Raw genomic sequence first — 14097 nt, forward strand, 5'->3', positions numbered from 1 at the left:
GGCCATCCTCGTATGACCACAAATATACAAGCTTAATCCGACATCCAGGCTAAACAGGTCCCTGACTTATGTACATCAAAATGGGTCTTCCTACCCCCGATCATCAGAGCATCTACCTGTACAGATCTGCATGAATCTATATATTACTACCCCAAAAGTCATAGCAATATGTTCTACTCCCGAAATATAAATTTCCAGGAAATAACTTTCTTACATTCCATGTATTCTCTCTGCTTATGAAGGTGGATGGAGGTTATATTTTCACCCTTGTCTATGTGTCTGTCTCTGTCTCTGTCTTGTTATCTTGCCAAAACGAAGTTTTTGCAAGATGTATCAGTCAGCTTGTATGTTTGTTTGTTTGTTTGTTTGTTTTTTTGTTTGTTTTTTTGTTTGTGGTTAATCTTTTTTTTTTCACGTTTAGATCACTCTGTAGACCACAGTTATTATTGGAAACTCCTGTAACTTCGCATATCAGAGTCCTATAGAGATACCCTTCAGCACACAAAATTTTGAAGGTCAAGGTCAAAGGTCAAGGTCACTTTGTGGTCAATCATGGAGGTCGACGAAACCCTTATTTTTTGAGTAACTTTGATCGGATCGTCTCCAAACTTCATGGGAATCTAGTATATGGTCCGGCGCTCAGCTGATTAGTTTTTGGTGGCGATCGGCCTTGACCTTCAAGGTCATTTTGAAGGTCATTCAATTGGGTCAATCATGGAGGTCAACGAAACCCTTATTTTTTGAGTAACTTTGATCTTATGATCTCCAAACTTGGTGGGTATATAGGGTGTGGTATGGCGCTCAGCTGATTAGTTTTTGGTGTCGATCGGCCTTGACCTTCAAGGTCATTTTGAAGGTCATTCAATTTTGACCAAAAGGTAAAATTTTCAAGTTTCAGTTACCATATTTACCACAGTTATTATTGGAAACTCCTGTAACTTCGCATATCAGAGTCCTATAGAGATGCCCTTCAGCACACAAAATTTTGAAGGTCAAGGTCAAAGGTCAAGGTCACTTTGCGGTCACTCATGGAGGTCAACGAAACCCTTATTTTTTGAGTAACTTTGATCTTATGATCTCCAAACTTGGTGGGTATATAGGGTTTGGTATGGCGCTCAGCTGTTTAGTTTTTGGTGTCGATCGGCCTTGACCTTCAAGGTCATTTTGAAGGTCATTCAATTGGGTCAATCATGGAGGTCAACGAAACCCTTATTTTTTGAGTAACTTTGATCTTATGATCTCCAAACTTGGTGGGTATATAGGGTGTGGTATGGCGCTCAGCTGATTAGTTTTTGGTGGTGATCGGCCTTGACCTTCATGGTTAGCGCTGGAGGTCGAAAATTATTGACCCCAAGGTCAAATTTTGAAATCGTAGGTACCATATCGAGTAATACCTCATATGAATGCCCTTGATGAGTGCTTCCCAGATCTGTAAACAGTTTGACGCTATGACGTCATTTGATGACGTCATGACGAAAAAACGGAATTTTCATGAAAAAATTATTTCCTCAGTTCTCATCAAAATCTTTCAATATTTCATGTGCGTTGGTCATGAAGACATACTATTCACCATACGAAATTATTAAGGTCAAGGTCAAAGGTCAAGGTCACTTGGCAAGATACGGTTCACCCTGTGGGTGACATATGTTCATATGTTTGACTGTTTGTTTGTATGTGAGCAGGATATCTCAAAAAGTTGTGCATGGACTCGGACGGAATGTTGTGGATAGGTTGGGTGTATGACAAGGACGAATTCATCCGATTTGGTGAAGATCCGGATCATAATCTGGAACAGAAATTTTTTAACTGATTCCACATCATTGAAAGTTGGGGCCAAAAACGATATACTGCGTAACACGATATTTCAAAAAGTTGTGAATGGGTTATGACAAAACTTGGTGAATGAGTTGGTTGGGTGACAATAACAAGCTGATTCGACTTTGGTTCAGGTCTGGATCCAGATCCGGTCTTTCAGTGGATACAAAACATAAACTGTTCAGCCTGGTGGAGGTATGTGCTCTACCAGGTGCCGTTCTAGTTAATTTTGTTATAAAAAAGAAACATTATGGACCAGAAATACAAGACTAACATAATTTAAATCATTTTTCATAAATTATAAAATTCACAACATGAAATCCACAAAGTTGTGATCCAGGATTGTCGGTGGATCGGCCCGTGGGGGAGAGAAATATTATTTTGTGCAGAAAACAAACATTTTACAGGTGAATGAGGTCATTAGTTGAGATTGTGAAGAATCAGGACATGAACTTCGTGTTTCTGCAAAACTTAACATCCAAGTCGATGTTACTGATCATTCATTCATTGTTTTATTCTTCTCATGAACTGTTATTGTAAAAGTTTGTAAAAGTGGAGAATTTTTGTGTAAAAGTTGTTAATATGAATTTCAGTGAAGTGTTCACGCAACATCACAAACGAATCAGAAACTTTTGGTTAATATTTCCAGGTGTTGTACATAAAACACACACACTGATTACACGGTGATGCGTCACGTGGAACCTGTCAGGTGAATGAGTTGTTCTTACTTTCATCTTCAAATAATTTATTCATTCTTATGATAAAAACGACTGATCAATGAACATTATGAAAGGCTGGACAAAATAATTCTGTCATTTCCATTTTGGATCGATCAACCATTGGGTCAATCCAGGGAAACTAAAAAAATAAAATAGGACCGCGGGTCCTGAAGCTCACCTGGATCAGGAGCAACAGTCACTCTCTCAGAGACCCTCTCAGACTATGATATTTTAAATGCTGTGAACAAACTTTGGTACATCATGGGTGATGAAGGTTGTGATCAGGTTTTTCAAAATTGTCTGTGTAGTTTCGGAGAAGAGATCAAATACCTATTTTGTGGCGGTCAAAACCCCCGTCGTTCCCCTTATTGAGCGCAGATTTTGATGTGATTAATTCACCTTCATTAGGCATCAGACAGGAAGCTCATGTCTAAGTTTCATCAAAATCATGTGTTTGGTTCAAGCGATAATGACTGAAGTGTTTACAGACCCAATCCCTCCCTCACTCCCTCACTCCCTCACTCCCTCACTCACTTACTATGGACAATGCTCGATCGCATAAGCTCACCGCACTAAAGTCCAGGTGAGCTAAAAATACTGAGTTGGTAAAGGGAATTTTCAAATGTAATTTTTTCACAGGTGCAATGACCTATCACGGAGCGATCAACAGATTAATTTCACCAAGAACGACCTCACATCAACATAAATCATTCACATGTTCCTAAAATCATTCACATGCATATTGAATTATTTAAATGTACCTTGAATCATTCACATGCATCTTGAATAATTCACATGTACCTTGAATCATTCACATGTACCTTGAATCAATTACATGCACATTGAATAATTCACATGTTCCTTGAATCATTCGCATGTACCTTGAATAATTCACAGGTACCTTGAGTCATTCACATGCACCTTGAATAATTCACATGTTCCTGGTATCATTCACATGCACCTTGAATAATTCACATGTACCTTGAATCATTCACATGCGCCTTGAATCAATTACATGCACATTCAATAATTCACATGTTCCTTGAATCATTCACATGCGCCTTGAATCAATTACATGCACATTGAATAATTCACATGTACCTTGAATCATTCACATGCGCCTTGAATCAATTACATGCACATTGAATAATTCACATGCTCCATGAATCATTCACATGCACATTGAATCAATTACATGCACATTCAATCATTCACATGCACATTGAATCAATTACATGCACATTCGATCATTCACATGCACATTCAATCAATTACATGCACATTGAATAATTCACATGTACCTTGAATCATTCACATGCACCTTGAATAAATTACATGCACATTGAATAATTCACATGTACCTTGAATCATTCACATGCATCTTGAATCAATTACATGCACATTGAATAATTCACATGTTCCTTGAATCATTCACATGCACATTGAATCAACTACATGCACATTCATTCATTCACATGCACATTCAATCAATTACATGCACATTCAATCATTCACATGCACATTCAATCAATTACATGCACATTGAATAATTCACATGTACCTTGAATCAATTACATGCACATTGAATCATTCACATGCAGATTGAATCAATTACATGCACATTCAATCATTCACATGCACATTGAATCAATTACATGCACATTCAATCATTCACATGTACCTTGAATCAATTACATGCACATTGAATCATTCACATGCAGATTGAATCAATTACATGCACATTCAATCATTCACATGCACATTGAATCAATTACATGCACATTGAATAATTCACATGTCCCTTGAATCAATTACATGCACATTGAATAATTCACATGTACCTTGAATCATTCACATGCACATTGAATCAATTACATGCACATTGAATCATTCACATGTACCTTGAATCATTCACATTCACATTGAATCAATTACATGCACATTGAATCATTCACATGTACCTTGAATCAATTACATGCACATTGAATCATTCACATGCACATTGAATCATTCACATGCAGATTGAATAATTCACATGTATCTTGAATAATTCGCACGTGAACCTTGAATCATTCACTTATTCCTGGAATCGTATGATGTTCAATTCCAGTGAAGAACGAAAGATTCATTCTATCTTGTGGAGAAAACGAATTAGCGATCACTCGATTTTAATACATTAGAGTGTAGCGGTTACCGCTGGATGCACACAATCGCCTTGCACCGGCCAGAACACGGCCAGACGCGCCTCTCCAGGGCATGCCCGGACTCACTGTTCCCGGGCACGCCCGAACCTCCCGGGCACGCCCGGTCTCGTCTTCCCCGGGCATGCCCGCTCTCGCCTTTCCAGGGCTCGCCCAGAGCGTCCGGGCATGCCCGCTATCGCCTTTCCAGGGCTCGCCCAGAGCGTCCGGGCATGCCCGCTATCGCCTTTCCAGGGCTCGCCCAGAGCGTCCAGGCATGCCCGCTATCACCTTTCCAGTGCTCGTCCAGAGCGCCCGGGCATGCCCAGCCTCGACTTGCCAGGCCGCAGCCAAACACGCCCGGGCAGGTCCAGACTCGCCTTTCCAAGGCTCGCCCTTGATACCCGGGCATGCCCGGTATAGCTTTTGCCGGGCAAACTTCCCGACATAAATGTGTATATATATTGCTGCCCGATAAACGGGCTTTTCAGAGTACCCGAGTGTGATACATTTATTAAACCTACTCGGACGAATTTCCATCTTTGGTCGCGTCAATTCTTTCAACTCGCGTTGGAGCCCAGCTCCTTCAAGAGGGAAGTGTAAGAACAATGTTGTGAAATTTCCTTCATGAATCGATGAAAATTATTTTATTTTCATACAAAATGGAGGTTCCATGTCTCTTCCCCCATGTTTGTTACATTTCGATTTTTGGTTAAAAGATAAATAAAAAAATCTTCAAAAACATAAAAACAAGAAAATTTCACATTGTGGTGCTGGGCACACACGTTAAACAAAGGTAGGCCACAACGCTTTGGGTTAACTCGAGCTCTTTATTGCTTGCTCAATCGTCACCACTACAGTGCTCTGGACTGCGAGCCCGCATGTATATCCGGAGGCCACGCCTCACCTGGGGCGTGGCCGACACCCACTGGTGCTCGGAATTATGTCACTGCGCCAGCGAGTCATCGTGTCCGCCACACGCGCCCCCCCAGAATTCCCGCGCACCTGAAGGGTCAGTTTGCGGGGCAAACGGATGACCCGGCCGAAGCGCCCTCTGGCGGCTGGCGGCGTCTGGGATGCCGGGATGCCATCCGGGATGCCTCTGGCGGCATCTGGGATGGGTGCAGGGCAGGGGGGTGGCGTGACGGCGGGGTTGGGCAGTGCCGGGGGTCCACCCGCCGGGGGGCGGACCCGACGCGGGGGCAGAGCCGCTGGCGTGGGGTGGTCCAAGTCGAGGTGGACCGGCTTGAGGTGGTCCACGGAGACGCAGTCAGGAGTACCGCCGATGTCCAGGGTGAAATGCTTCGCCCCGGTCTCCAGCACGTGGAAGGGCCCATCGTACGGGGGCCGCAGCGGTGTACGGTGGGCGTCGTGGCGGATGAACACGTACTCCGCCGTGCGAAGCTCCGGGGCGATGTGTGTTGGCGGGCAACCGTGGTGCGCCGTCGGCATCGGGGCGAACCTCCGGGCAGTCTCCTGCAGGGTGGAGCGCTGCTGCGCCACGGACAATGGTGCCGTGGAGTCGGGGAGGAACTCGCCCGGCACCCGCAGCGGTTGTCCGAAGACCAACTCCGCCGCGGATGTGCGCAGGTCGTCCTTGGGCGCCGTCCTGAGGCCCAGCAGGACCCAGGGGAGCCTGTCGACCCAGCCACCATCGTGGAGGCTGGCCCGGAGCGCGGCCCTCATGTCACGATGGAAGCGCTCACACAGGCCGTTGGCCTGTGGGTGGTAGGCCGTGGTGCGGTGCAGCTGGACGCCAAGCCCCCGCGCTACTGCCCCCCAGAGCTCCGAGGTGAACTGGGGGCCGCGGTCGGACGAGATGTCCGAGGGGGTGCCGAACCGAACAACCCAAGTGGTGATGAACGCCTGTGTGACGTCCGCCGCCGTCGTTGCTGCCAAAGGCATGGCCTCCGGCCACCGGGTGGTGCGGTCCACCATGGTGAGGACATGGGTGAAACCCCGCGAGGGGGGCAGAGGTCCCACCAAGTCCATGTGAACGTGGTCGAACCGACGTTCGGGCACAGTAAACGGGGCCAGCGGGGCCTGGGTGTGGCGGTGAACCTTCGCGCGCTGGCACGCGAGGCACGTCCTGGCCCAATCGCGGATGGCCTTCGGGAGGCCATGCCAGACGAACTTGTCAGCGACCAGCTTTTGGGAGGCCTTCGTGCCCGGGTGGGACAGGCCGTGGATGGCATCAAAAACCCGGTGCTGCCAGCCCGCGGGCACAATGGGGCGAAGCCGGCCGAGGGAGACGTCGCACAAGAGGGCCGTGCCCGCGCTGTCGAACAGTACCTCGGTGATGCGGAGGCCCATGACGGCGGTCCGAAAAGCCTGGACGGCGGGGTCGGGGGACTGTTCCGCCGCCATCTGGGCATAGTCGATCCCGAGGTGGACGGCGTGGGCGACGGACCGGGAAAGGCAATCCGCCACTGGGTTGTCCTTCCCCGCGATGTGCCGGATATCCGTCGTGTACTCGGACATGGCCGAGAGGTGATGCTGCTGCCGGGCCGACCACGGCTCAGCGACCTTGGCCATCACGAAAACCAGGGGCTTGTGATCGACGAAGGCCACGAACGGGCGGCCCTTGAGCAGATGGCGGAAGTGCCGGACCGCCAGGTGGAGCCCGAGCAGCTCGCGGTTGAAGGTTCTGTACCGCAGGTCGTGCGGGCGGAGCTGCCGGCTAAAAAACGCCAGCGGCTGCCAAGCTCCCTTCACCCATTGCTCGTGCACCGCGCCCACCGCGTAGTCCGATGCGTCGGTGGTGAGGGCGATCAGTGCATCGGGCGCCGGGTGCGCGAGCATGGTGGCGTTAGCCAAGGCGATCTTCACGCCCGCGAACGCCGCCTCCATCGGCTCGGTCCAGGCAACGTCGCCTTTTCCTGGCTCCCCCCAGAGGGCCACGTGCAGGGGGCGCAGGAGCTAGGCGATGTGGGGCAGGAAACGGTGATAAAAGTTCACCATGCCCAGGAACTCCTGGAGCCCCTTGATCGTGTGGGGGCGTGGAAAACCCCTGACCGCCTCCACCTTGGCCGGTAAGGGGATGGCCCCGTGCCTGGTGACGCGGTGTCACAAAAAGTCGATTTCGGTGATGCCGAACCGGCACTTGGCGGGGTTGATGATCAGGCCATGTCCGCCCAGGCGTTCGAAGAGCGTGCAGAGATGGCGGAGGTGCTCCTCGCGGGGCGCGCTTGCGACGAGGATGTCGTCCAGGTAGACGTACACGAAGTCCAAGTCATGCAAGACGCTGTCCATAAGCCGCTGGAATGCCTGGGCCGCATTCTTCAACCCGAAGGGCATCCGCAGAAACTCGAAGAGGCCGAATGGTGTGATGACGGCCGTCTTCGGTATGTCCTCCGGCCTGATGGGGACCTGGTGGTATCCGCGGATGAGGTCCGCCTTGGAGAAGAGGGACATTTTCGCCAACCGAGCGGAAATGTCCTGGATGTGAGGGACCGGGTAGCGGTCGGGGGTGGGAGCATCGTTGAGGCGGCGGTAGTCTCCGCACGGCCGCCACCCGCCGCCGGGCTTGGGCACAATGTGCAGCGGCGATGCCCATGCGCTGTTGGAGCGCTGGACGATGCCCAGTCGCTCCAGCATGGCGAACTCCCCCTGCGCCACGGCGAACTTCGCCGTGTCGATGCGGCGCGCCCGGGTGTAGACCGGTGGCCCGACAGTGGGGATGTGATGCTCCACCCCGTGCTTGACGGCCACCGCTGAGAAAGTGGGCCGTGTGATGGCCGGGAAACTGGCGAGGAGGCGGGTGAACTCGTCCGCTGCCGGAAGCGTGCAGACCAACCTCACCGGGCCCGAACCGCTCAGCAAGCCGCTTGGCGAGCCGCTCGGTGAGCCGCCCAGGGAGCTGCTCAATGAACTGCTCAGCGCGCAAGCAAGCAAGCTGAAGGTTTCGGCTTGGACAAGGCATCTATGCCTCACGTCCACCAGTAGCCCATGCACACAGAGGAAGTCCGCTCCGAGTAGGCCCATGGGGACACTAGCGGTAACGAACGACCACTGAAAGCGCTGCCCCCCAAACCGCAGCGAGAGACAATGCTTTCCAAACGTGTGGATGGGCGTGCCGTTGGCGGCAAGCAAATCTGGGCCCCGACCCTCAGCTTGCTTGTCGGACGCGGAGGCAGGGAGGATGCTCACCTGCGCTCCCGTGTCGCACAGGAAGCGACGACCCGAGGGGGTGTCCATTATGAACAGCAGGCTGCCAGTATGGCCGATGCTCATGGCAGGAAGCGAGCGCCTGCCTGGCCGTTTCCCGACCTGCCAAAAGTACAAGGCGGGCGGCAGGACCTGGCCTTGTGGCCGAACCTGGTATGGAAATGACTCCAGGTCTGGCCCGGTGGTGGTTGTCACGCCGGCTGTGACGACGGTGGTGGGCGGGGCGTGGCGGCGGCCACGGGCGGATCCGCCAAACATACACCATGTTTGGGAGGATCCGAACGCCATTCCACATGGCGATCCGAACCACTCACGCCGTGCGCGGCGTCGGGATCCACGACGGCCATGCTATATGCCGGCCGTGCGTTGTGGGCCGCAAAAAACTTGTCCGCCTCCCTGGCCAGGGCGCGCGCTTCCGTAATGGTCGAACCGGCGAGCATGAGCCATACCTGTACAGGTAGCTGGCGGAGGAAGAGAGCACGGAAGAGGAAATCCGCACGGCCGTCGCCGAGCAGGGACAGCATGTAATCCATGTGGGTGTACGGTCGTGTGTCGCCGAGGACGGGAAGGTCCAAAAGATGGTCAGCGCGGTCGGCCTCTGTGAGGCCAAACGTGTCGAGGAGGAGTCGCTTGAGCGCCGCGTACTTGCTCTCGTTCGGCGGTGCCGGAGGAAGGACATGACTCGGGCGGCCGTGCCAGATCCAAGGGCAGTGACCAAGTAAAAGTACCTCGTGTCGTCCGCCGTGACGCCCCGGAGCTGGAATTGGGCCTCGGCCTGTAGAAACCAGGTGTTGGCCTGCGCTTCCCAGAACTCCGGTAGCTTGATCGCGACAGCGTTGGTGGCCATAGCATGTTCGGGGAACAGGAACGCCTGAACCAGTCGGAGGTCACCAGTGTGGTGCTGGGCACACACGTTAAACAAAGGTAGGCCACAACGCTTTGGGTTAACTCGAGCTCTTTATTGCTTGCTCACTCGTCACCACTACAGTGCTCTGGACTGCGAGCCCGCGTGTATATCCGGAGGCCACGCCTCACCTGGGGCATGGCCGACACCCACTGGTGCTCGGAATTATGTCACTGCGCCAGCGAGTCATCGTGTCCGCCACACGCGCCCCCCCAGAATTCCCGCGCACCTGAAGGGTCAGTTTGCAGGGCAAACGGATGACCCGGCCGAAGCGCCCTCTGGCGGCTGGCGGCGTCTGGGATGCCGGGATGCCATCCGGGATGCCTCTGGCGGCATCTGGGATGGGTGCAGGGCAGGGGGGTGGCGTGACGGCGGGGTTGGGCAGTGCCGGGGGTCCACCCGCCGGGGGGCGGACCCGACACGGGGGCAGACCCGCTGGAGTGGGGTGGTCCAAGTCGAGGTGGACCGGCTTGAGGCGGTCCACGGAGATGCAGTCAGGAGTACCGCCGATGTCCAGGGTGAAATGCTTCGCCCCGGTCTCCAGCACGTGGAAGGGCCCATCGTACGGGGGCCGCAGCGGTGTCCGGTGGGCGTCGTGGCGGATGAACACGTACTCCGCTGTGCGAAGCTCCGGGGCGATGTGTGTTGGCGGGCAACCGTGGTGCGCTGTCGGCATTGGGGCGAACCTCCGGGCAGTCTCCTGCAGGGTGGAGCGCTGCTGCGCCACGGACAATGGTGCCGTGGAGTCGGGGAGGAACTCGCCCGGCACCCGCAGCGGTTGTCCGAAGACCAACTCCGCCGCGGATGTGCGCAGGTCGTCCTTGGGCGCCGTCCTGAGGCCCAGCAGGACCCAGGGGAGCCTGTCGACCCAGCCGCCATCGTGGAGGCTGGCCCGGAGCGCAGCCCTCATGTCGCGATGGAAGCGCTCGCACAGGCCGTTGGCCTGTGGGTGGTAGGCCGTGGTGCGGTGCAGCTGGATGCCAAGCCCCCGCGCTACTGCCCCCCAGAGCTCCGAGGTGAACTGGGGGCCGCGGTCGGACGAGATGTCCGAGGGGGTGCCGAACCGAACAACCCAAGTGGTGATGAACGCCTGTGTGACGTCCGCCGCCGTCGTTGCTGCCAAAGGCATGGCCTCCGGCCACCGGGTGGTGCGGTCCACCATGGTGAGGACATGGGTGAAACCCCGCGAGGGGGGCAGAGGTCCCACCAAGTCCATGTGAACGTGGTCGAACCGACGTTCGGGCACAGTAAACGGGGCCAGCGGGGCCTGGGTGTGGCGGTGAACCTTCGCGCGCTGGCACGCGAGGCACGTCCTGGCCCAATCGCGGACGGCCTTCGGGAGGCCATGCCAGACGAACTTGTCAGCGACCAGCTTTTGGGAGGCCTTCGTGCCCGGGTGGGACAGGCCGTGGATGGCATCAAAAACCCGGTGCTGCCAGCCCGCGGGCACAATGGGGCGAGGCCGGCCGAGGGAGACGTCGCACAAGAGGGCCGTGCCCGCGCTGTCGAACGGTACCTCGGTGACGCGGAGGCCCATGACGGCGGTCCGAAAAGCCTGGACGGCGGGGTCGGGGGACTGTTCCGCCGCCATCTGGGCATAGTCGATCCCGAGGTGGACCGCGTGGGCGACGGACCGGGAAAGGCAATCCGCCACTGGGTTGTCCTTCCCCGCGACGTGCCGGATATCCGTCGTGTACTCGGACATGGCCGAGAGGTGATGCTGCTGCCGGGCCGACCACGGCTCGGCGACCTTGGCCATCACGAAAACCAGGGGCTTGTGATCGACGAAGGCCACGAACGGGCGGCCCTTGAGCAGATGGCGGAAGTGCCGGACCGCCAGGTGGAGCCCGAGCAGCTCGCGGTCGAAGGTACTGTACCGCAGTTCGTGCGGGCGGAGCTGCCGGCTAAAAAACGCCAGCGGCTGCCAAGCTCCCTTCACCCATTGCTCGTGCACTGCGCCCACCGCGTAGTCCGACGCGTCGGTGGTGAGGGCGATCAGTGCATCGGGCGCCGGGTGCACGAGCATGGTAGCGTTAGCCAAGGCGATCTTCACGCCCGCGAACGCCGCCTCCATCGGCTCGGTCCAGGCAACGTCGCCTTTTCCTGGCTCCCCCCAGAGGGCCACGTGCAGGGGGCGCAGGAGCTAGGCGATGTGGGGCAGGAAACGGTGATAAAAGTTCACCATGCCCAGGAACTCCTGGAGCCCCTTGATCGTGTGGGGGCGTGGAAAACCCCTGACCGCCTCCACCTTGGCCGGTAAGGGGATGGCCCCGTGCCTGGTGACGCGGTGTCCCAAAAAGTCGATTTCGGTGATGCCGAACCGGCACTTGGCGGGGTTGATGATCAGGCCATGTCCGCCCAGGCGTTCGAAGAGCGTGCGGAGATGGCGGAGGTGCTCCTCGCGGGGTGCGCTTGCGACGAGGATGTCGTCCAGGTAGATGTACACGAAGTCCAAGTCGTGCAAGACGCTGTCCATAAGCCGCTGGAATGCCTGGGCCGCATTCTTCAACCCGAAGGGCATCCGCAGAAACTCGAAGAGGCCGAATGGTGTGATGACGGCCGTCTTCAGTATGTCCTCCGGCCTGATGGGGACCTGGTGGTATCCGCGGATGAGGTCCGCCTTGGAGAAGAGGGACATTTTCGCCAACCGGGCGGAAATGTCCTGGATGTGAGGGACCGGGTAGCGGTCGGGGGTGGGAGCATCGTTGAGGCGGTGGTAGTCTCCGCACGGCTGCCACCCGCCGCCGGGCTTGGGCACAATGTGCAGCGGCGATGCCCATGCGCTGTTGGAGCGCCGGACGATGCCCAGTCGCTCCAGCATGGCGAACTCCCCCTGCGCCACGGCGAACTTCGCCGTGTCGATGCGGCGCGCCCGGGTGTAGACCGGTGGCCCGACAGTGGGGATGTGATGCTCCACCCCATGCTTGACGGCCACCGCTGAGAAAGTGGGCCGTGTGATGGCCGGGAAACTGGCGAGGAGGCGGGTGAACTCGTCCGCTGCCGGAAGCGTGCAGACCAACCTCACCGGGACCGAACCGCTCAGCAAGCCGCTTGGCGAGCCGCTCGGTGAGCCGCCCAGGGAGCTGCTCAATGAACTGCTCAGCGCGCAAGCAAGCAAGCTGAAGGTTTCGGCTTGGACAAGGCGTCTGTGCCTCACGTCCACCAGTAGCCCATGCACACAGAGGAAGTCCGCTCCGAGTAGGCCCATGGGGACACTAGCGGTAACGAACGACCACTGAAAGCGCTGCCCCCCAAACCGCAGCGAGAGACAATGCTTTCCAAACGTGCGGATGGGCGTGCCGTTGGCGGCAAGCAAATCTGGGCCCCGACCCTCAGCTTGCTTGTCGGACGCGGAGGCAGGGAGGATGCTCACCTGCGCTCCCGTGTCGCACAGGAAGCGACGACCCGAGGGGGTGTCCATTATGAACAGCAGGCTGCCAGTATGGCCGACGCTCATGGCAGGAAGCGAGCGCCTGCCTGGCCGTTTCCCGACCTGCCAAAAGTACAAGGCGGGCGGCAGGACCTGGCCTTGTGGCCGAACCTGGTATGGAAATGACTCCAGGTCTGGCCCGGTGGTGGTTGTCACGCCGGTTGTGACGACGGTGGTGGGCGGGGCGTGGCGGCGGCCATGGGCGGATCCGCCAAACATACACCATGTTTGGGAGGATCCGAACGCCATTCCACATGGCGATCCGAACCACTCACGCCGTGCGCGGCGTCGGGATCCACGACGGCCATGCTATATGCTGGCCGTGCGTTGTGGGCCGCAAAAAACTTGTCCGCCTCCCTGGCCAGGGCGCGCGCTTCCGTAATGGTCGAACCGGCGAGCATGAGCCATACCTGTACAGGCAGCTGGCGGAGGAAGAGAGCACGGAAGAGGAAATCCGCACGGCCGTCGCCGAGCAGGGAGAGCATGTAATCCATGTGGGTGGACGGTCGTGTGTCGCCGAGGACGGGAAGGTCCAAAAGATGGTCAGCGCGGTCGGCCTCTGTGAGGCCAAACGTGTCGAGGAGGAGTCGCTTGAGCGCCGCGTACTTGCTCTCGTTCGGCGGTGCCGGAGGAAGGACATGACTCGGGCGGCCGTGCCGGATCCAAGGGCAGTGACCAAGTAAAAGTACCTCGTGTCGTCCGCCGTGACGCCCCGGAGCTGGAATTGGGCCTCGGCCTGTAGAAACCATGTGTCGGCCTGCGCTTCCCAGAACTCCGGTAGCTTGATCGCGACAGCGTTGGTGGCCATAGCATGTTCGGGGAACAGCAACGCCTGAACCAGTCGGAGGTCACCAGTGTGGTGCTGGGCACACACGTTAAACA

General features: G+C 55.6%; 1 long non-coding RNA gene across 1 annotated transcript in view; it reads left to right on the forward strand.

Annotated features, from left to right (window-relative positions):
- LOC144889633 (uncharacterized) overlaps positions 1-14097 on the forward strand; it is a 464313-nt gene that overhangs the window by 16605 nt on the left and 433611 nt on the right. The window lies entirely within an intron of this gene.

This window comes from Myxine glutinosa, chromosome 1, assembly GCF_964187855.1.
Source record: "Myxine glutinosa chromosome 1, kmMyxGlut1.1, whole genome shotgun sequence".
NCBI classification, from domain to species: domain Eukaryota; kingdom Metazoa; phylum Chordata; class Myxini; order Myxiniformes; family Myxinidae; genus Myxine; species Myxine glutinosa.